Source organism: Sciurus vulgaris (genome assembly GCF_902686455.1).
Source record: "Sciurus vulgaris genome assembly, chromosome: 5".
Taxonomy (NCBI): Eukaryota; Metazoa; Chordata; class Mammalia; order Rodentia; family Sciuridae; genus Sciurus; species Sciurus vulgaris.
In genome coordinates this window covers 118,093,844-118,116,495 of record NC_136465.1, presented here as the reverse complement: position 1 = coordinate 118,116,495, position 22,652 = coordinate 118,093,844, and the positions used below count along the sequence as shown (strand labels likewise).

Sequence of the window (22,652 nt, the reverse complement as noted above, 5' to 3'; positions counted from 1 at the left end):
GAAGGGGTCCATCTAGTGCTCATGCATGATGTTAGAAAATCATATTAAAATTATTCTCATCAATCTCTACATGTTCTCATACAGATTTTAGAGGTAGTAGGTGATGTTAAACATGGACCTGTGTGTCTTACTGCCTTATTTTCCCTCTTCATACTAACCTGTGATCTTTGGCAAGTATTACATTTATCCAGATTTTACAAGTGATTACTTTCACAATTCACATTAACAGAATTATACCATCCATGAGATTAAAAATACATGATGCTCATACATTAGACAAACTGGATGTCTGTAGGGCACTGTTTACCTCGTCATTCCTAAGACGCAAGACAAAGATAAGATGTGCCATGTGAATGTCTGAGTAATCTGAAATCTGACATGCTTTCCATTGGCTTCCCATTCACATGCAACCTTAGATTCCCTTCCACATTCTACCCTCTTAGTAGAGGGTAAGGTTGTGGGCCTTAACTAGGAAAGAATTATCTTCATTTCCAAGAATACATGCCAGAAACAAATCACAGTTCCTGACACAGTCCTTCACATGTAGAATAAAAAACAAAAGCAAGGCCCTGTGTTCAATTAAAACATTAAAAAAACCAGTAAAACCAAACCAACAGTTTCCCAACAGTTACAGAACTGGAAGACTTTGAGAAGCTAGAACTTCTTGGTATTTCTGTCCTAAGAGAGTTTCTGTGTAAGAAGGCAGGCAAAGGGCTTCTTTGCAGTTTCCATGTTACCTAGAGTGACAGAGGTTTTATCTGCTCTTTTTAGAGCAGACCCATGGGGATCAATTTCCTGAAGAAGCTCCAGATGCCCTGTGGACTCACATTCAAAATGTGATAATGAACCTCAGTTGTTGACAACTCTGAGAACAACTGTAAACATATGGCTGAGAAGAGAGGCTCCAGAGACCATGACATAAGGATTCCACAAGAGAATGTGCCTCAGCATGAGGTCTGTGGAGAAGTTGAGAGCAGTGGCGTGAGACTCCTGGGGATGGGTTCTCCTGGTCCTGTCATTGTTCCCATTGTTTCTCCCTTTAACAAGCCAGGTGTCCAGAGCTCAAACCTGATGTAAGTGACTGGCATTTTATAGTGGATTACCCCAACCTCAATGCCCTGGAATTACTGCAGGGGGAAAACAGTTTTCTGTTAGCAGTGGCTACAGGCATGATCTTCAGCACATCAAACCTTTTCCAGGAACACATGTGTGATATCATGCTGGTAACATCATTATGGGAGGAAATTCCAAGGATACGCTTGCCTGGCATGTAAAAACAAATGTCATAGCACTTTCCCATTGAGGTTGGGCAATTACTTCCCATAAAATTCAAGGTCCTGACCATGTCTGAAAAATTACAAGTGAACCCAGGGATGACCCAAGGGCCCAACACTGTGTTTATTTGCATCCCAGAGGCAATACATTTCTCATTTACAGATTTATTTACATCCTTTATGCTGTTGACCACCAACAATCCCCCTAAGGGTGAGACATCCAACAGCAAAAGGTACTAGAATGTGTCTAAGTTGCAATACAACAGGAATTCCCATTAGTGCCACCCAGAGACTTTTTCACTCCATGGGTTTTACTGACTTCTTGTCGTTGTTTCTGGAATCTCTGGATCTGCCATGATGACCATAAATCATTCCTGGTCTTCAGTGGCAAGAAACTATGTTCCTCAGCTCTATCATATGCACCATTAGGGTGGCAAGTGTTGACTGTATATTGGGCCCATCTGAATTGGGCTTAAAATTATTAGTGACCCTCAGGAAATATGTTGGACCCAGACAATGTGCCAAGCTGTGGATATTTTAAATGAAGTATCATGAGGTTTCATGTCTCATATTCAAGTGTTTATTGAATTGATATATTTTTATTAAGTTGATGCAAAAAACTATGTATTGTGCTCAACCTGCAACATATCTTGAAATATATAAATGCTGTGGAAGAGTTAAATACAGCTAACTAATGAACACATTACCTCACATAATTATAATTTTGTGATGAGGACACAATTTCCAGTGTCCAGTGTGCAGTGTCCAGTATAAAAATTTTCCTATTTTTAAGACTAAAGCATATTGTCATAACTACGGTCATGCTGTTGTCTAGTATATCTCCTGAACTTATTCCTTCTAACAGAAATTTTGTGTCCTTTGAGTAGTATCTCTGCAACCCACCCCAAGCCCCAAACAGTCCCTGGTACACACTGTTCTACTCTGTTTCCATGAGATAACTGTTTTAGATTCCACATGAGTGACATCATAGCTTTCCTCTTTCCACATTGGGCTTATTTCACTTAAGGTAATGTTCTGTAAGTTCATGTATATTGTTGCAAATGAGAGAATTTCATTGTTTATTTATCATATTTTCATTTTTTTAAAATACAATTTCAAGTTTCTTTTTCACTTGTTCTTTTTAGATATACATGAGAGTAGAGTTTATTTTGATATATTACACATACATAGAGTATATCTTATTCTAAAGAGGATCCCAGTCTTGTGTTCATACACGATGTAGAGATTCACTGTGGTGTATTCATATATGAACATAGGAAATTTATGTACGATTCATTTCACTCCCTTTCCTATTCCTATTCCCCCTCCCTTTCCTTTTGTCCAATCCACTGAACTTCTATTCTTCCCCTCCCACCTCCTTGTTGTGTGTTAGCATCCACTTATCAGAGAGAACCTTCAGTGTTTGGTTTTTTGGGATTGGCTTATTTCACTTAGCCTGATAGCCTCCTGTTCCATCCACATACCAGCAAATACCATAATCATTCTTCCTTATGGCTGAGTAATATTCCATTGTGCATGTTTCCTACATTTTCTTTATCTATTCATCTTTTGAAGGGCACCTAGGTTGGTTCCATAGCTTGACTATTTTGTGTTGAGCCGCTGTAAACATTGTATACATCCCATTTTCTTTATCTGTTCATCCACTGATATGTAGTTATACTGAGTTCATATCTTGAGTATTATGAATAATGCTGCAGTAAACATTTGAGTGCAGCTCTCTTCAATATACTAATTCACTTACTTTGGATATAGTCCCAGTAGAGGGATTGCCGGATTGTATAGTAACTGTATTTTCAGTTTTTTGAGAAAATTTTTTTGCTGTTTCCTTAATGGTTGTCCTGTCCACCATACCCATCAACCGTGTGTAAGGGTTTCTTTTTTATTGAGGTATTTGCACTGGATATGAATCCCTTGCCATGTTAAAATCTTTTCTTCCAATTTGTGGGTTGTCCTAAACTCTACGGATTACTTACTTTGTTGTAAAGAAGGTTTTTAGTTTGATGTAAATCCATCAGTGTATTTTTCCTTTCAATACCTGTGCTGCTGAGATCATATTTAAAAAATTATCACCCATCCCATTGTCATGGGGCTTTCCCTTCTATGTTTCCTCTAGGAGTTTCACTGTTTTGGGTCTTACATTTATGAATCTAATTCAATTTTGAGTCGATTTTTGTATGTGGTGAGAGATTAAGAGTTTAATTTTTTTATCTGCATGTGGGATATTCAATTTTCTTGTCATTAATTGTTAGAAGACACTGCTCTTTACCCCTTGTAGGTCTTGAAAAGCTAGTTGAAAAGTGGTGCTGGCGGTGTGGATTTACTTGTAGGCTCTCTGTGGAGCAGAGTTTGTTGTTTGACTCATTGGGAAAGTCCCTGGAAGTGAGTGGGGACTTGAGGAGCGTACGTTAGCTCCTTAGAGAGTACCACTGAAGCCTGAAGTCATTCATAGGATGGCGTGACTACCTGATGGAACCACCAGGGATCAGGATGTGTACTAGAGAAAGCTGAGCAGACGCCACTTCCTGCTGCATAGCAGGTTCATCACGCACTGTCCCTATACACACACACACACACACACACACACACACACACACACACACACAATTGGAATGTTTGGTACTATGAGAAAATGTTTAGAAAATGTTTAAACAATATTCACGGAAAAACAACTAGGAAACCATTTTAAGCTGATAATCTGGATAAGATAACAGAACGGAAGGTATAGCTCTCGTATTTTATATCTGACATGAACCATGACTCCCTCAAGCTTATTATGTTTATATCCCAAACGAGCCAACAATGCCATAGAAGCGAACAGAGTACACAGATGATAGGACTAGGAAATGTTGTTGATTCAGAATTATGGCTTTTATAAAAGAGGTTTGTTACATTTCTTAAGCAAATAGATATAGAGGAGTATTTCAGTCTACCTTCATACATCCTTGAAAAGTCAGAGAGGTAGGATAAGGGGAGCTCCCAAAGGGTCATTCCTCAGATGTAGATTATCACTGCTGATATCTCAACAAATTTGAGACTAAAGTCAGGAGATATCAGTCAGTGCAGGAGGAATAAATGAGCACCAACATGCTATTAAATTATTGGTGTCTCCATTTCTTGATTTCATAAATAATGTATGTGTTATATATATTTGCTGAAGATTTATTCCCATGTATTTCTGGGAATATATAAAGCTGAAATAGATTAATTAATACTTGTATCAATAGTGGACTTTAGATGTAGCAGAATGGAATTTTTATATGTAAAATCATGTCCAATAGAAAAATAAAATAAAATAAAATAAAATGAAGATAAAAATTCTTGTATAACTCATCAGTTTGCACTCAGTTGTCCTTTAGTTCTTTGTGATGGAGGAACACCCCCCCCCCTTATTTATTAGGTCCCTGTAGTTACACATAGTAGCTGGGTTTATTCTGACAAAAATCAGACATTCATGGAATCTGACCCAATCCATTTCAGTCCCCATTCCTTCCCCACTCCCTCCTCCCAACCCCCTTCCTCCACCTAACTGATCCTCTTCTTGCTCATGCATAACCATCTTTTTTTGGTGCTTTCCACATGGACATCAATGTGTAATTCTCTGGGGCATATTTATATATGCGCATAACATGATTTTGTGACATTCATTCTGCATTTGGAGGATATTCTTTTGATCATGTGTTTGAGAGCTTATCCCATTTGCTTGTGTAAATGAAGGGTTCATTACTGGGGCAGTTGAATTAGTTAGCACTGGTATTACCTTATGAATAGCTACCCTTCTCTCTTTTTTTTTTTTTTAAAGTTTGTATTTGTTCTTTTTGGTTATACATGACAGTAGAATGCATTTTGACATATTTTACATTCATGGAGTGTAACTTCCCATTCTTGGGGTTGTGATTCATGTGGAGTTACACTGGTGGTGTATTCACATTTGAACACAGGAAAGTTATGTGAGATTCATTCTACTGTCTTTCCTATTGAGCTGCCTATTCATTTGCAGATGGTTTAATGTAGATGAAAATGCAGCTTGCTTAAGTGACAGAAACTACATTGTATATGGGAAGAACAAGTAGAAAAGTGTTTTTCCTTGGTTGGGCAGAAGGGAATCTGAGAATGGTTCTGATGTGTAGAACACAGTCACACGTAGTAATGTGAACAGGAGTGTCAGGTAAGATATTGCTGAAGTCTTCTCTATACTTAGTGGATTTCTGGGTATTGGTTCAATTAATTATTGACACAGATGTTTCAATATTTCTAACTGTTATAGTGGATTTATCTTTTTCTCCTTGTAGTTTTGTCAATTTTTGCTTCATATAATTTGAAGCATTATTCTATGCATAAACAGAGCAATTATGTTTCTTAAAGAACGTTTTATCACTCAAAAACTTGTTATCTATATTAAAATTCTTTGCTCTGATTTACATTGTCCACTATGAATGTGGTCATTCCAGCTATAAAAAATTTGGAATGTGCAAGGCCTTCTTGTTTGTTGCAGGCTATCGTCCAGCTCTTTGGATAGTGCCATTTCATAGCTTTCCTTCTTAAGGACTGTTCTTCAATTTCTGTGCTTTATTAAAAGTCACTTTCTTTCAGGAAGCAGAGTTGCCATTGCCTGCCCCCTACTTTTTCTTCCTCCCTCCTGAGAGTTTCTCTGGGTCTCTCCGTGGTGACAACACTTAAACTCTCCTCTCTTAACAGATTTAAAATGAATGATATGGATCGTTAACTTCATTGTCGTCCTTTAGGTCACTAGAACTTACTCGTCTTGCTCAGCAAACTTCATACCCCTTGACCAGACATCTCCCTGCTTCTCCCACCCACAGCCTCCGTTCTGATCTCTGCTTCTACTTTGCTGCTTATGTATTTTACATTCCTCATACAAGAGATGAAACAATGATCTTTTTCAGTGTCTGGCTTATTTAATTTAACATAGTGTCCTCTAGGTTCATTCATATTGTCAAAAATGGCAGGATTTCCTTCCTTTTGAAGGGGACTTTTTTCCCTTTTCTGCATTTTTTTCATTCGTGGTAGTTGTGCAAAATGATGGGATTTGTTGTTACCTACTCATAATGCACACAGTAGAACAATATAACATGGCCCATGTCCCTCCCCAGCACTTCCCTGATCCCACCCCAATCTCCTCCTTCCTTCTTTCTTTCTTTTTTTCTTTCTTCATTTTCTTTATTTATTTTTTAATTATTTATTTTTTTATTTTTACAGACTGCATTTTGATTCATTGTATATAAATGGGGTACATCATTTCATTTCTATGGTTGTGCACAATGTAGATTCACACCATTCATGTAATCATACATGTACACTAGGTTAATGATGTCTGTCTCATTCCACCATTATTCATACCCCTTCTCCCTCTCATTTCCTTCTACATAATTTAAAGTTCCTCCATTTATCTCTCACTCCCCACCCACACCCCCATTATATATCATCATCCAGTTATCAGGGAAAACTTTTGGCCTTTGGTTTTTTTGGGTTTGGCTTATTTCACTTAGCATGTTATTCTCCAGCTCCATCCATTTACCTGTAAATGCCATAATATTATTCTTTTTTATGGCTGAATAATATTCCATTGTGTGTATATACCACAGTTTCTTTATCCCTTTCTCTGTTGAAGGGCATCTAGGTTGGTTCCACAATCTAGCTATTGTGAATTGCACTGCTATGAACATTGATGTGACTGTGTTACTGTAGTGTGCTGATTTTAAGTCCTTTGGGTATGAACTGAGGAGTGGGATAAATGGGTCAAAAAGTGGGTCTATTCCAAGTTTTCTGAGGATTCTCCACACTGCTTTCTAGAGTGGCTGCACCAATTTGCAACTGTATCAGCAATGTAAAAGTGTGCCTTTTCCCCCACATCCACACCAACATTTGTTATTGTTTGTGTTCTTGATAATAGCCATTCTAATTGGAGTAAGATGAAATATTAGAGTTGTTTTAATTTGCATTTCTCTAGTTTTTAGAGATGTTGAACACTTTTTCATATTTTATTAATCACCTGTGTGACTTCTTCTGTAAAGTGTCCAGTTCCTTGGCCCATTTATTGATTGGGTTCTTTGTATTTTTGGTGTAAAGTTTTGTTAAGTTCTTTATAAATTTTTGAGATAAGTGCTATATCTGAAGTGCATGTGGAAAAATTTTCTCCCACTCTGTAGGCTTCTTTTCACATTATTGGTTGTACCCTTTAATGAGAAAAAAGCTTTTTGAGTCCATCCCATTTATTGATTCTTGCTTCTTGCTTAAATTTCTTGTGCTTTGGGAGTCTTGTTAAGGAAGTCTGATCCTAAACCACATAATGAATGATTCAGATCTACTTTGTCTTCATTTGGTGCAGGGTTTCTGGTCTAAATTCCTAAGTCCTTGATCCATTTTGAATTGAGTTTTGTGCAGGGTGTGAGAGAGAGGTTTAATTTCAGTTAACTGCATATGGATTTCCAGTTTTGCCAGCACCATTTGTTGAACAGGCTATCTTTTCTCCATTGTATATTTTTGACTCCTTTGTCTAGTATGAGGTGACTATACTTATGTGGGTTCATCTCTGTGTCTTCTATTCTGTACCATTGGTCTACCTGTCTATTTTGGTGCCAATACCATACCATTTTTTGTTACTATTGCTCTGTAGTATAGTTTAAGGTTGGTATTGTGATACTACCAGCTTCACTTTTCCTGCTCAGGATCGTTTTGGCTACTTGAGGCCTCTTATTCTTCCAGATGAAGTTCATGATTGCTATCTCTATTTCTATGAGGAATGTCATTGGAATTTTAATTGGAATTGCATTGAATCTGTACAGCACCTTTGGTATAATGCCCATTTTGACAATATTAATTCTGTCTGTCCAAGAACATGAGAGATCTTTCCATCTTCTAAGGTTTTCTTCAATTTTTTTCTTCAGTGTTCTGTAGTTCTCATTGTAAAGGTCTTTCCCCTCTTTTGTGAGATTGATTCCCAAGTATTTTTTTTTTGAGGCTATTGTGAATGGAGTGGTTTTCCTAATTCCTCTTTCAGAGGATTCATCACTTAGGAATAGAAATGCATTAGATTTAGGCATATCGATTTTATATCCTGCTGCTTTGCTGAATTCATTTATTAGTTCTAGAAGTTTTCTAGTGGAGTTCTTTGGATTCTCTAAATATAGATCATGTCATTGGCAAATAGTGACAGCTTGAATTCTTCTTTTCTTATTTGTATCCCTTTAATTTCTCTGGTCTGTCTAATTGCTCTGGTTAGTGTTTCAAGGATGATGTTGAATAGGAGTGGTGAAAGAGGGCATCCCTACCTTGTTCCATTTTTTAGAGGGAATGCTTTTAGTTTTTCTCCATTAAGAATGATGTTGGCCATGGGCTTAGCATATATAGCTTTTACAGTGTTGAGGTATGTTCTTAGTATTCCTATATTTTCTAGTGTTGTAAGCATGAAGGGGTGCTGTGTTTTATCAAATGCTTTCTCAGCATCAATTGAAATAATCATGTGATTCTTAACTTTAAGTCTATTGATGTGATGAATTACATTTACTGATTTCCGGATGTTGACCCAACCTTTCATCCCTGGGATAAACCCCAGTTGATCATGGTGCACTATCTTTTTAATATATTTTTGTATGTGATTTGCCAGTATTTTGTTAAGGATTTTTGCATCTATGTTCATCAGGGATATTGGTCTAAAGTTTTCTTTCCTTGATGAGTCTTTGTCTGGTTTTGGTATCAGAGTGATACTAGCCTCATAGAATGAATATGGAAGGGTTCTCTTCTTTCCTATTTCCTGGGATACTTTGAGGAGTATAGTATTAGTTCTTCTTTAAAGGTCTTGTAGAATTTGGCTAAGAATCCATCTGGTCCTGGGCTTTTCTTGGTTGGTAGGCTTTTGATGGCGTCTTCTATTTTAGTGCTTGTAATTGATCTGTTTAGATTGTGTACGTCTGATTCAGTTTGGGAGGATCATATGTCTCTAAAAATTTGTCAATGTCTTCATATTTTCTATTTTGCTACAGTATAGATTTTCAAAGTAGCTTCTAATTATGTTATATATTTCAATGGTGTCTGTCATGATCTTTCCTTTTTCATCATAAATTTTAGTAAGTTGAGTTTTATCTCTCCTTCTCTTCGTTAGTGTGGATAGGGGTTTATCAATTTTGTTTACTTTTTAAAGAACCAACTTTCTGTTTGTCAGTTTTTTGAATTGTTTCTCTTATATCAATTTCATTGATTTCAGCCCTGATTTTAATTGTCTACTATTTTGGTGTTGATCTGTTCTTTTTCTAGGGCTTTGAGATGTAATGTTAGGTCATTTTGTTGTTGACTTTTTTTTTTTTTTTTGATGTATGAGCTCCATGCAATGAACTTTCCTCTTAGTACTGCTGTCAGAGTGTCCCAGAGATTTTGATATGTTGTGTTTGTTCTTGTATCCCTCTAAGAATTTTTTAATTTTTCCCTGATGTCTTCTGTTATCATTGCAGCATTCAATAGCATATTATTTAGTCTGCAGGTGTATGAGTAATTTTTGTTTGTTATTTTATTGTTCATTTCTAGTTGCATTCCATTATGGTCTGATAGGATACAAGGTAGTATCTCTATTTTTTTGTATTTACTAATGGCTTCTTTGTGGCATAGCATATGGTCTGTTTTGGAGAAGGATTCATGAACTACTGAGAAGAAAGTATATTTACTCAATGATGGATGAAATACTCTGTAAATGTCCATTAAGTCTATATCATTGATTGTATTATTTATTTCAATAGTTTCTTTGTTCGGTTTTGTTTGGAGGATCTCCCAGTGGTGAGAGTGGTGTGTTAACGTCCCCCACTATTATTGTAGTTTGGTCTATTTGATTCTTAAAATTGAGAAGGGTTTGTTTGTGTACATAGATACTCCATTGTTTGGGGCATAAATATTTATTATTTTTATGTCTTGCTGATTTATGCTTCCCTTAAGAAGTATGAAATGTCCTTCTTTATCCCTTCTGACTAACTTAGGTTTGAAGTTCACTTTATCTAATATAAAGATGGAGACCCCTGCTTTTTTACTGAGTCCATATGCATGGTATGTTTTTCCCTATCTTTTCACCTTTAGTCTGTGGATGCTTTTTCGATGAGATGAGTCTCTTGAAGGCAACCTATTGTTGGATCTTTCTGTTTAATTCAATGTGCCAGTCTATGTCTTTTGATTAATGAGTTTAGGCCATTAACATTCAGAGTTATTATTGAAATGTGATTTGTATTCCTGGGCATTTTTACTTATTTTTGGTTTTTGTCTTGATTTGGTTTCTCCTTTTATTGGCTTTTCCTTAGGGTAGTTCCTCCCTTTGCTGACTTGTATTGTTGTTTTTCATTTCCTCCTCACAAAATATTTTTCTGAGAATGTTCTGTAGTGCAGGCTTTCTATTTGTAAATTCTTTTAACTTTTGTTTATCATGGAAAGATTTTATTTCATCATCAAATCTGAAGGTTAGTTTTGCTGGGTATGATATTCTTAGTTGGCATCCATGTTTTTTCAGAGCTTGAATATACTGTTCCATGCCCTTCTTGCTTTTAGGTTCTGGGTTGAGAAATGTGCTGATATTCACATTGGTTTCCCGTTATAAGTAATCTGATACTTTTCCTTGCAGCCTTTAAAATCCTATCTTTATTTTGTATGTGAGGAATTTTCATTATAATGTGCTTGCTGTGGATCTGTTGTAATTTTGTGCACCTGGTGTTGTGTTAGCCTCTTGTATTTGATTTTCCATTTCATTTTCAGGTTTGGGAAATTTTCTAATATTATTTTGTTGAACAGGTTGTTCAATCCTTTGGTTCGTATCTCTGTGTCTTCCCCAATCCCAATAATTCTTAGATTTGGTCTTTTCATGATATCCTATAATTCTTGGAGGTTCTGTTCATGATTTTTTAACATCTCAGTTTGTTCAACTTTATTTTCAAGATTAAATATTTTGTCTTCATTATCTGAGATTCATCTTCCATGAGATGGTGATGCTTTCTATTGAGTTTTTAATTCGGTTTATTGTTTCTTTTCCTTTCAAGTATTTCTGTTTGGATTTTTTTCATAATCTCTATCTCTTTATTGAAGTGTTCTTTTGCTTCCTGCATTTGTTCTTTTGACTGTTTATTGGAGTGATCATGCATTGTCTGCATTTGCTCTCTGATCTCATCTTTTGCTTCATGGATCCTTTTAATTATGCAGATTCTAAACTCTTTTTCTGTCATTTCTACTGCCATGCTGTTATTAAATTCTATCAAAATAGCATCTTGGTTTGTTAGGGACACTTTCTTCTCCTGTTTTTTTTTTTTTTCATATTAATTCTGTATATTCCCCTGTAGCTGTGAAGATTTGAGGTACTGAAGTTTCCCCCCTGCAGGCTTATTGTGTCCCTGCAGTTTTCCACCTCTCCTTTGAAGGGCAGAATAACATTAGCAGTACTCAATACAAAGAAAATGCAGCCCTGAACCAGATAGCTCCTATAACATTATTGTAATAAACAGGATGAGTTCGATTATTATTTACAGTATTTCTAGTTGTGAATGAAGAGGATGGGAGGGGTGTATGATGTAAGTGAGTAAATAGAGGTGCCTGTCAAAGGGCCTCCAGTCTCCTGTAGGTGTCTCAGGAAGGGAGTTGCCCTTCCAATGATGGTGGGCACACCTTCAGGAATAATTAAACATGCCTGCACCTGCTTCCAAAGAAGCTGGGGAGCCCCAGCAAGGGCGGGTGTAGTGTCCGGCAACCATGTGCAGCCCTCCTTTTCTTCCACATATTTCCTTTTAAATTTCATAAGACTCCCCCTTCCACCTTTCTTTTCCTTTTTTCTCTCTAGCTTCCACGTGTGAAAGAAAACATGTGATCCTTGACCTTCTGAGTTTGGTTTATTTCACTTAACATGATGGCCTCAAGTTCTCTTCATCTTCATAACTTTCATATTTCTTTGTGATTGGATAAAACTCTGTTTTTTTGTGTGTGTGTGTTTGTGTGTGTGTATACACACATCAATATCACATTTTCTTTATCCATTAATCCATTGATGGACACCTAGGCTGGTTCCATAGTTTGCCTATTGTGAATTGTGCTGCTATAAACATGGATATACAATTATCAGTATAGTATGATGACTTGAATTCTTCAGGATAAATACCAAGGATTGGTAAAGCTGGGTCATATAGTGATGTCTAGTCTTTTGAGGGAACTCCATAGTGATTTCCACAGTGGTTGTAATATGATCCCACCAACAGTGTAAAAGTGTTCCTTTTTCTCCTCCTCCTCCCCTTCAGAAGTCTTTATTATTTGCATGCTTGATGCCTGCCATTCTGACTGGTGTGAGAAGAAATCTCAGTGTAGTTTCAATTTGCATTTTCCTAATTTCTAATGGTGTTGAACATTTTTCATATATTGTTGGCCTATTGTATTTCTTCTTTTGAGAAGACTTTGTTTCATTCATTTGCCCATTTATGAATTGAGTTATTTCATTTTTGGGTGTTAAGTTTTTTGAGTTCTTTATGTAGTCAGATATGAATCCCCTGTCAGAAGAGTAGTTAGCAAAGATTTTCTTCCATTCTGTAGGTTCTCTCTTCACATTCCTAATTGTTTCCTTTGCTGTGCAGATGCTTTTTAATTTGATGCCATCCAGGGGGTAATATCATTCTGTTCTATCTATCTATCTATCTATCTATCTATCTATCTATCTATCTATCTATCTATCATCTACCACTTATCTGTCTTCCTTCCATCCATTGTCTCCCATCTTTCTATAACCATGTGCAGTATGCAAACATGGCAGCAGGAGTGCAGCTGTAAGTATGGGCATCTTGCAAAAGACTGGGGCTGTTCTACTTGTCATGCAGGTCCCTTGTCAGCTTCGGCAGGGTGCCTATGGCATGTGTCATGCCCCTGCCAGTCTCTAGGCCCTGTGTGTGGGGTAGGGTCACTCTCAGATGCCTCAGTAATACAGCACAGTTTGTGCTTCTTGTACCTGTCATTCTCCACGGGAAGCACAGTGCTGGGGCCATAGCACCAGCTCAGCCGAGAGACTCATTTGAGCCATGGGGGAAGGACACAGTTGGATTGGGTCTCAAAATGGAACAGGCTGTGTTCCCATTTGAGGACTCATGAAATGGGCTCTGCCTCTGGAGTAGTGCAGTGGGGCACACTCCCTGAGGATGTCAGACTAGCACTATTTGAAGATGACATAATCTTACATATATAGAAAATCTCCAAACTCCACCAAACACTAGTAGAAACTAACAAATTCATTAAAGTTTGCAGCACCAAATGAACATACAAAATAAGTAGCATTGAATGCACCAATAGCAAATTATTTGAAATAGAAATCAAGAAAGAAAATTCCACTTATAATAGTTAAAAATATAAGAATGCCCTAGGAATAAATTCATGGAAGAGGTGAAAGGTCTGTAGGTAATAAGAACTATAAAATTTGATGACAGAAATTGAAGAGGACACCCTTACACAAATGGTACTACATCCCATGTTCATTGGTTTAGAGGACTTAATATTGCTAAAATGTCTACACTATCCAAAACCATCTATAGGTTCAATGAAATCTCTATCAAAAGGCCAACAGCATTCTTCACAAAACCAGAAAGCCACAATCCTGAAATTTGTATGGAACCACAGAAAACCCCAAATAGACAAATCAATGAACCCCAAATAGCCAATTCAAATAAGAATGAAGCAGGAGTCTTTCCCACTACCTAACTTGTAAACACGTACAAAGCTGTAGTAATGAAAACAGCAGTATTGGCATGGAAACAGGTACATAGACCATGGAACAAAATAGCCTAGAAGCAACATAGACATCTAAACCAAGTCACTTTTGATAAAGATGCTAAGAACATACATTGGAGAAGACAGTTTTTCCATAAATGGTGTTGGGGAAATTGGGTATCAACATGCAGAAGAATGAAAGTAGACTCCTTGCTCTCACCAGTTACAGAAATCAACTTAACATGCTATAAGGCTTAAATGTTAGATCTGAAATTTTGAAGATAAATTAAGAAAACATAGGGATAATGTTTGAAGATACTGGAAAGGGCAAGGAGTTTTTGATCAAGACCTGTGTGTTAGCTTATTGTTGCTGTGGCCAAAGTATCTGACAGGAACAATTTAGAGTAGGTTTCAGCCCATGATTGGTAACTCCATTGCTCTGAAATTAAGGTGAGGCAAAATATCCTCATGGAAGAGCATGGGGGAAGAAAGCTTCTCATTCCCTGGCAGTAAGGAAGGGTAGAGGTGTGACAGGAACACCTATAGTCCAAGGTCATGTCTCCAGAGACCTGCTTCCTCCAACCAAACCCACTTGCTTATAGTTACCATCTGTTGAAATCATTTATTCATCAAATGGAGTAATTAACTGAGGATGTCAAAGCCCTAATCATTCCCTAAAATCCCTACTTTTGAACCTTGTTGCACTGGGGATTATGCTTTTAACACATGACATTTTAGGGAACATTTCAGACCCAAACCACAAGAATACCCTAAAAGCACAGGGAAAAAATTTCTCAAAATACACAAATAGGATTACTTCAAACTGAAAAGCATCTACTCAGCAAGGGAAAGAACAGTGTGAAGAGACAGAATGGGAAAGGAAAACACCAATGTAACTTCACCTATATATCTAAATTACTTCTAACTCTCTCAAACTGTAGCAGCCATCCAATAGGAAAGAAAAGATTTGGTAAACTTCTTTTGGTAATTTATCAAATATTACCCTGATTCCTCAATAAGAATTATTAAATAATGGAGATATATTTGATGAATATGGATAAGAAGATTCAACATCATTAAAATATTGATTCTCCCCAACTTGACCTGTAGATAGAATGCAATCTCAGTCAAAATTCCAGCAAGTTATTTATAGATATGGCAACCTGATTCCTAGGCTTATACAGAAAAGCAAAAGATTAGCCAGCCATAATACTGAAGGATACGAATGCAGTCAGAGAGCTAACCCTAACCCAATACAAGACTTAGTACACAACTACACTAATCAAGACAGGTATGGTAACAATGATAAATAGACAAATGATTGGAACACCTTAGCCCCAAAAGAGACCCAGACAAACATAGTTTGAATGGTCTTTGACAAAGGCTTGGAGGTCATTCAGTGTGGAAAAGGGTAGTCTTTTCAACAAATAGTACAAGAAAAACTGAATATCACGTATAAAAAAATGAAGTGTAAATTTTATATCTTTCAAAAAATTAACACAAAATGGATCATAGACCTGGATTGAAGCAAAACAGTATAAAAACTCCTGAAGTTAAGGTCCTCCCTTCTGAGGCAGACAATTACATAATAAGGTAATATTTATCCCTCCTAGAGATTTTCTATATGTTGCTTATGAGCTTTCTCAATGTTGTGTAATCTCTCTCTGTTATTATGATCTCATGAACAACAAAAATTGTTTTTAGTTATGTGATAAGGGTGTGTAGAGTTTTGTCAGGTCTTGGCACAATTCCATAGTCATTATAAAAATATTATGCTTGACTGAAATATTTTCTGCTTTAAAGTTTCATTTATTTCTATTTTACATATTATTTGTGTTCATTATGAAAAATTTATAAATAGTTTAAAAAAAGAAAAAATTTCACAATTTGAATTAAGCCATGATTAACATTAAAAAGTTAGAATCTAAATTTAGCATTTTATATAAGCAGGAAAAAATATTGGATAGAAAACATTCATTAAGCAGAGGGCAAAAATAGCAATAAAGTCAATGAATGAAATATAACAAAAAAGTGTGATAAATAGAAAATATAAAATAAGCATGGTAGGCAAAATTCAACACATCAAAATTAAGAAAGTATTGTATTCTCCAATTGCATATGATTGTGTTTGTTCATCTTCTCAAAGCCAGAAGAATCAAGATAGGTTTTGGGAATGAAAAACACATCAAAATGAAATGGAAAATATTCAGAGCCTAACCTTAGGTAATATTTTTAATTTGTTCTAATTGGTTATAAATGACAGTGGAATGCATTTTGACACATTGGCAAACAAATGGAGCACAACTTCTGATTCCTCTGACTGTATGTGGTGCTGAGTTACACCAGTAGTGTAATCATGTAATCATACATATATAGGGTAATAATGTCTTCCACCCCACACCTCCCCTCATTCCCTTTGCACAATCCAAAGTTCCTTCATTCTTCCCTACCCCTGTCTACCCCCACTATGGATCAGCGTCGATTACCAGAAAAACAATTCACACTTTAGTGAAATAGGGTTATTTCACTTAGCATGATATATTCTAGTTCTATCCATTTACCTGCAAAAGCATAATACCGTTCTTCTTTAAGGTTCAGTAATATTCCATTGTGTATATGTACCACATTTTCTTTATCCATTCGTCTGTTGAAGGGCACTCTAGGTTGTTTCCGATAGTTTAGCTAGTCATGAATTAAACTGCTATAACATGATGTGGTTGTGTCACTGTAGTATGCTGATTTTAAGTCCTTAGTAACGTTAGGTAATTTAGAATACTGAAAATCAGCTGTACTATACGGGAGAGTTTATAAATAGCTGAATATTAAAAAACTGCATTAGACAAATATTCAACATAAGTTTTCTGTATCAGTGTCAACATGAGCACAGATAGAAATCAAACAAGAAAGTATCAGAGATATTTCATACGCAATAAAAGAAAGGATTCCACGGGAAGAACTATATATGTTAAAGACTTATTCTTTTAAGATGTTCAGAAACTAACTTATCACACAAGACAAATCATATCATATTGACATGAAGAACTTCTTTATGAATGTTAAAAAATAAGATCACAAATTGGCCAGTTTTGATAATGCAAATAAAATAATGATATATGGAAATCAGGACTGGTATGGTTTTTAAAATTTTTTGAATAATATAATAAATCATAGATCAGTGAAAAATTGGTTTTATGTATTCTTAAGGGGTTGAAAAAATTAATAAAAAATTAATAAACCCATGGAAACTCTACTGTAAAAGATCAGTAAAAAAACAAATAATGTTGAAGATGTTAATAAAATTGATACATCATTGGCAAATAAAAATGAAAAGGGATAAAATGAGAAATAAAAGAAAATATCACTATACCTAAAAGTTATGAACATTAAATTCTACAAATAAACAGTAAATGAATGTTATGAACAAATTATCCCTATATGAAGGCATTAGAAATCTAATAAGATAGGGCTTAAGGACGTAACTCTGTGGTAGCACACTTGGCTAGCAAGTATGAGATCCTGGGTCCAATTCCACTATTGAAAAAAATAAAACAACCCAAATCTCTAGGACATCTGAATACGTAAGTAAAAACCTTTTCACACAGTGATTTTCAGATCCATGTAGCTTAGCTGGTAAAATGTTTAAAAAATTAAATAAATAGCATCAACTTTTACACAAAAATTTTCAGAGCACAGGTAAAGAAGGAACAACCCCTTCCTGGTTTTATAGGGTCAGCATAACATTGATTTAATCACTATCTTTCATGTTAAAAAAATTTAAGTAAAAACAAAACCAAAAACAAACAGGCATTCCTGTTGCTCCATGACTGGAATTCAAGCAGAGGGAGATATTGTTTCTCTGTGAGGCAGTCATCACCTGCGCACTGATCCCCTGCTGTTTACCCTCATTCACCTCCAAGATCACCTACCATCTGTTAGCATAATCACCTGCATCAAGATCGCTGTCAGCTGCCTATCATCAGCCATTTGCCTGTTTGCCTGCCTCTTGTCTGTCCATCACTGGCCTTTCACATACCCATCCCACCCCCTGCCTGATTTCTACCTGCTGTTTGCTGGCCATTAGCCTGCAGACCACCTGCAGACCACCAACAGATCTGACCGATACATGCTGCTGCCTGGAAGTCCATTGTCACAGCACACCGAGGTGAGGTACTGGACATCTTCAGGGACTACATGGTGGAAACTGTACTGCCTCAGCTCCCATAACCACTAGATGGGAAGACACACAAACAACAATGAAAACACAAGGGAACAAAGTGCCTTCAAACAACCAAAATGTTTCAACAATAGAATTTATAGACAACATAGTAGAAGAAATGTCAGGGAAGGAGTTTAGAAAATGCATAGTTAGATTGATCTTCAAAATAAAGGTTGGTATTGGAGAGAAAATACAGGAGTGAAAGATCACTTCAATAAACAGGTAGGAGATTATAAAAAAGATCAAGCAGCAGTCCTCAAAATGAAGGAAACGAGAGACCAAATGAAAAATTCAGTGAAAAGTATAACCAAGAGACTAGAACACTTGGAAGAGAGAACTCTCAGGCAATGAGACAAAATACATAATCTTGAAAATAAAGTGGCCGTCACAGAAAGATGGTAAGAAAAACCATGAACAGAACTTTTAAGAAATTGGGATAAACATGAAAAGACCAAATTTAAGATTTATCAGAGTAGATATGGATATACAAACCAAAGGAATGCACAATTTTTCAATGACAATAATATCAGAAAACTTCCCCAATCTAAAGAATGATGGTAAAATCAAATACAAGAGGCTTACAGGACACTAAATGGTATAAAATTATAGCAGACTCACACCAAAGCACATAATAATGAGAATGACTAACTTACAGAATAAGGATAGAATTTTGAAGGCTGTGAGGGAAAAAAAAATCAAATTATGTATAAGGTGAAACCAATTCTGATTTCTGTTGATTTCTCAACCCAGATCCTCCACACCAGGAGGTCCTGGAATAACATATATCAAGCTCTGAAAGAAAATGGATGCCAACCCAGAATTTTATATTCAGCAACATTAAGTTTCTGATTGGAAGGTGAAATAAAAACCTTTCAAGATAAACAAAAGTTAAAAGAATTCACAACTAGAAATCCTACAGTACACATTCACAGCAAAATATCCCATGATGAGGAAATGTAAAAAAAAAAAAAAATAAGGAATAGAAAACCATTAAAGGGAGGAACCACACTAAGGGAAAGGTGATCAATCAAAGGAGAAACTAAGTCAAGTTAAACATCAAATATAAACCAAAATGAGCAGGAATATAAATCATATCTCAATAATAACCCTGAATGTTAATGGTCTAAACTCATCAATCAAAAGACATAGACTTGCAGATTTGATTAAAAAAAAAAAAAACCAACAATTTGCTGTCTTCTGGAGACTCACCCTCCTAAAAGACATCCATTATCTGAAGGTGAAAGGTTTGGACAAAACATATCACCCATGGACTGTGTACACAAGCAGGAGTTTCCATCCTCATCCAGCCTAAGTGGACTTCAAACTAAAGTTAGTCAGAGAGATAAAGAAGGACATTTCATACTGCTTAAGGGAATCTTACACCAACAAGACATAACAATCATAAATATATATGCCCTAAACAATGGAGCATATCATACATCAAACAAACCCTTCTAAATTTCAAGAATAAAATGGAACATAACACAATAATACTAGATGACTTTAACGCATCTCTCTCACCACTGCATAGATCTTCCAAACAAAAACTAAACAAACTATAGAACTAAATAATAAATATATATTTTGTATTATATATATATAATACAAAAGTGGAACAAGACAGGGATGCCTTCTTTCACTACTTCTACTCACCATTGTCCTTGAAAGTCTAGCCAGACCAATCAGACAGATGAAAGAAGTTAAAGGGATACAATAGGAAAAGAACTCAAACTATCACTATTTGCTGATAGCATGATTCTCTATTTATTTATATTTTAATTATTTTATTTTCTTATTTTTACAGACTGCATTTTGATTCATTCTACACAAATGGGGAACAAATTTTTGTTTCTATGGGTGTTCACAATGTAGAGTCACACCATTCATGTAATCATACATGTACATAGGGTAATGATGTCTGTCTCATTCCACCATCTTTCATACCCCATCCCCTTCTCTCCCTCATTTCTCCCTATGCAATCCAAAGTTCCTCCATTATTCTCTTACCCCCTCTCCCATTATGTATCATCATTCACTTATCAGAGAAAACATTTGGCCTTTGGGTTTTTGGGACTGGCTTATTTCACTTAGCATGATATTCTCCAACTCCATCCATTTACCTGCAATAATTTTATTCTTTATGGCTGAATAGTATTCCATTGTGTTATATATACCACAGTTTCTTTATCCTTTCATCTGTTGAAGGGCATCTAGGTTTGGATCACAGTCTAGCTATTGTGAACTGAGCGCTTATAAACATTAATGTGGCTGAAATTACCGTAGTATGCTGATTTTAACCCGAGGAGTGGGATAGCTGGGTCAAATGGTGGGTCCATTCCAAGTTTTCTGCGGAATCTCCATACTGCTTTCCACAGTGGCTGCATCAATTTTCAACTCCACCAGCAATGTACAAGTGTTCCTTTTTGCCCATATCCACGCCAACATCTATTATTGTTTGAGTTCTTCATAATAGCAATCAATTGGAGTAAGATAAAATCTAGGGTGGTTTTAATTTGCATTTCTCTAATTGCTAGGATGCTGACCACTTTTTCATATATTGTTAATCACCTGTATATCTTCTTCTGTAAAGTGTCTGCCCATTTATTGATTTGTATTTGTTGTATAAAATTTGTAAGTTCTTTATAAATTTTGGAGATTAGTGCTCTATCCAAAGTGCATGTGGAAAAGATTTTCTCCCACTCTGTAGGCTCTCTTTTCACATTATTGATTGTATCCTTTGCTGAGAAAAGATTTGTTTGAATCCATTCCATTTATTGATCCTTGCTTTCATTTCTCGTGCTTTAGGAGTCTTGTTAAGGAAGTCTGATCCTAAGTCAACATGATGGAGATTCAGGCATACTTTTTCTTCTATTTGTTGCAGGGTCTCTGGTCTAATTCCTATGTCCTTGATCCATTTTCAGTTGAGTTTTATGCAGGGTGAGAGAGAGAGAGGATTAGTTTCATTTTACTGCATATGGATTTCCAGTTTTGCCAGCACCATTTGTTGAATAGGCTATCTTTTCTCCATTGTATGTTTTTGGCACCATTTTCTAGTATGGGGTAACTGTATTTATGTGGGTTTATCTCTGTGTTCTCTATTCTGTACCATTGGTCTACCTGTCTATTTTGGTGCCAATACCATGCTGTTTTGTTACCATTGCTCTGTAGAATAGTTTGAGGTTTGGTATTGTGATACCACCTGCTTTGCTCGTCCTGCTCAGGATTGCTTTGACTATTTGAGGTCTCAATTCATGATTGCTTTCTCTATTTTTATGAGGAACATCATTGGGATTTTAATAGGAATTGCATTGAATCTGTATAATGCCGTTGGTAGTATGACCATTTTGGCCATATTATTTCTGGTTATCCAAGAACATGGGAAATCTTTCCATCTTCTAAGGTTTTCATTAATTCCTTTCTTTGGTGTTCTGTAGTTTTCATGGTAGTGGTCTTTCATCTCTTTTGTTAGATTAATTCCCAAGTATTTTATTTTTTGAGGCTATTGTGAATGGAGTGGTTTTCCTAATTTCTCTTTCAGAGGATTCATACTTCTGAATAGAAATGCGTTAGATTTATGTGTATTGATTTTATATCCTTCTACATTGCTGAATTCATTTATTAGTTCTAGAAATTTTCTGGTGGAGATTTTGGATCCTCCAAATATAGAATTATGTCATTGGCAAATAGTGACAACTTGAGTTCTTCTTTTCTATTTGTATCCCTTTAATTTCTTTGATCTGTGATTGCTCTGCCTAGTGTTTCAAGGATGATGTTGAATAGGAGTGGTGAAGAGGGCATCATTGCTTCGTTCCATTTTTTAGAGGGAATGCTTTCAGTTTTCCTCCATTTAGAATGATGTTGGCTATGGGACTAGCATAGGTAGCCTTTTCAATGTTGAGGTATGTTCCTACTGTCCCTAGTTTTTCTAGTGTTTTGAGCATGAAGGGGTGCTTTCAGGATTTTTGATTTTGGCCTATTTGTTTCCTGAAATAGAGAAGAATTTGTTTGATACATGGATGCACCACTGCTTGGGGTACAAGTATTTGATCATTATGTCTTGCTGATTTATGGTTCCCTTAAGCAGAATTAAATGTCCTTATTTATCCCTTCTGACTAACTTAGGTTTGAAGTCCACTTTATCGATATGAGGACTCCCCCCTCCCACCTCTTTTCCCTCTAGATAGTCCTCTCCTTCCCCATTCTTACCACCCTCCTTATCCCTAACCCTAACCCTAACCCTAATGCTAACACTAACCCCCTACCCCCCATTATATGTCCATCCATTATCAGCGAGATCATTCGTCCTTTAGTTTATTAGATTGGCTTATCTCACTTAGCATGATATCTCCCAGTTTTATCCATTTGCCTGCAATGCCATAAATTTATCATTCTTCATGGCAGAGTATATTCCATTGTATGTATAT

At 36.1% G+C, this 22,652-nt stretch overlaps 1 pseudogene across 1 annotated transcript in view; it reads right to left on the bottom strand.

The window, feature by feature from the left end:
- Positions 1 to 22,652, bottom strand: part of LOC306661100 — a 37,987-nt pseudogene that overhangs the window by 1,899 nt on the left and 13,436 nt on the right. The window contains exon 2 of the transcript in view: positions 19,882 to 19,897. The product of the transcript in view is annotated as an uncharacterized misc_RNA (transcript). The remainder of the gene's footprint in view (positions 1 to 19,881; positions 19,898 to 22,652) is intronic.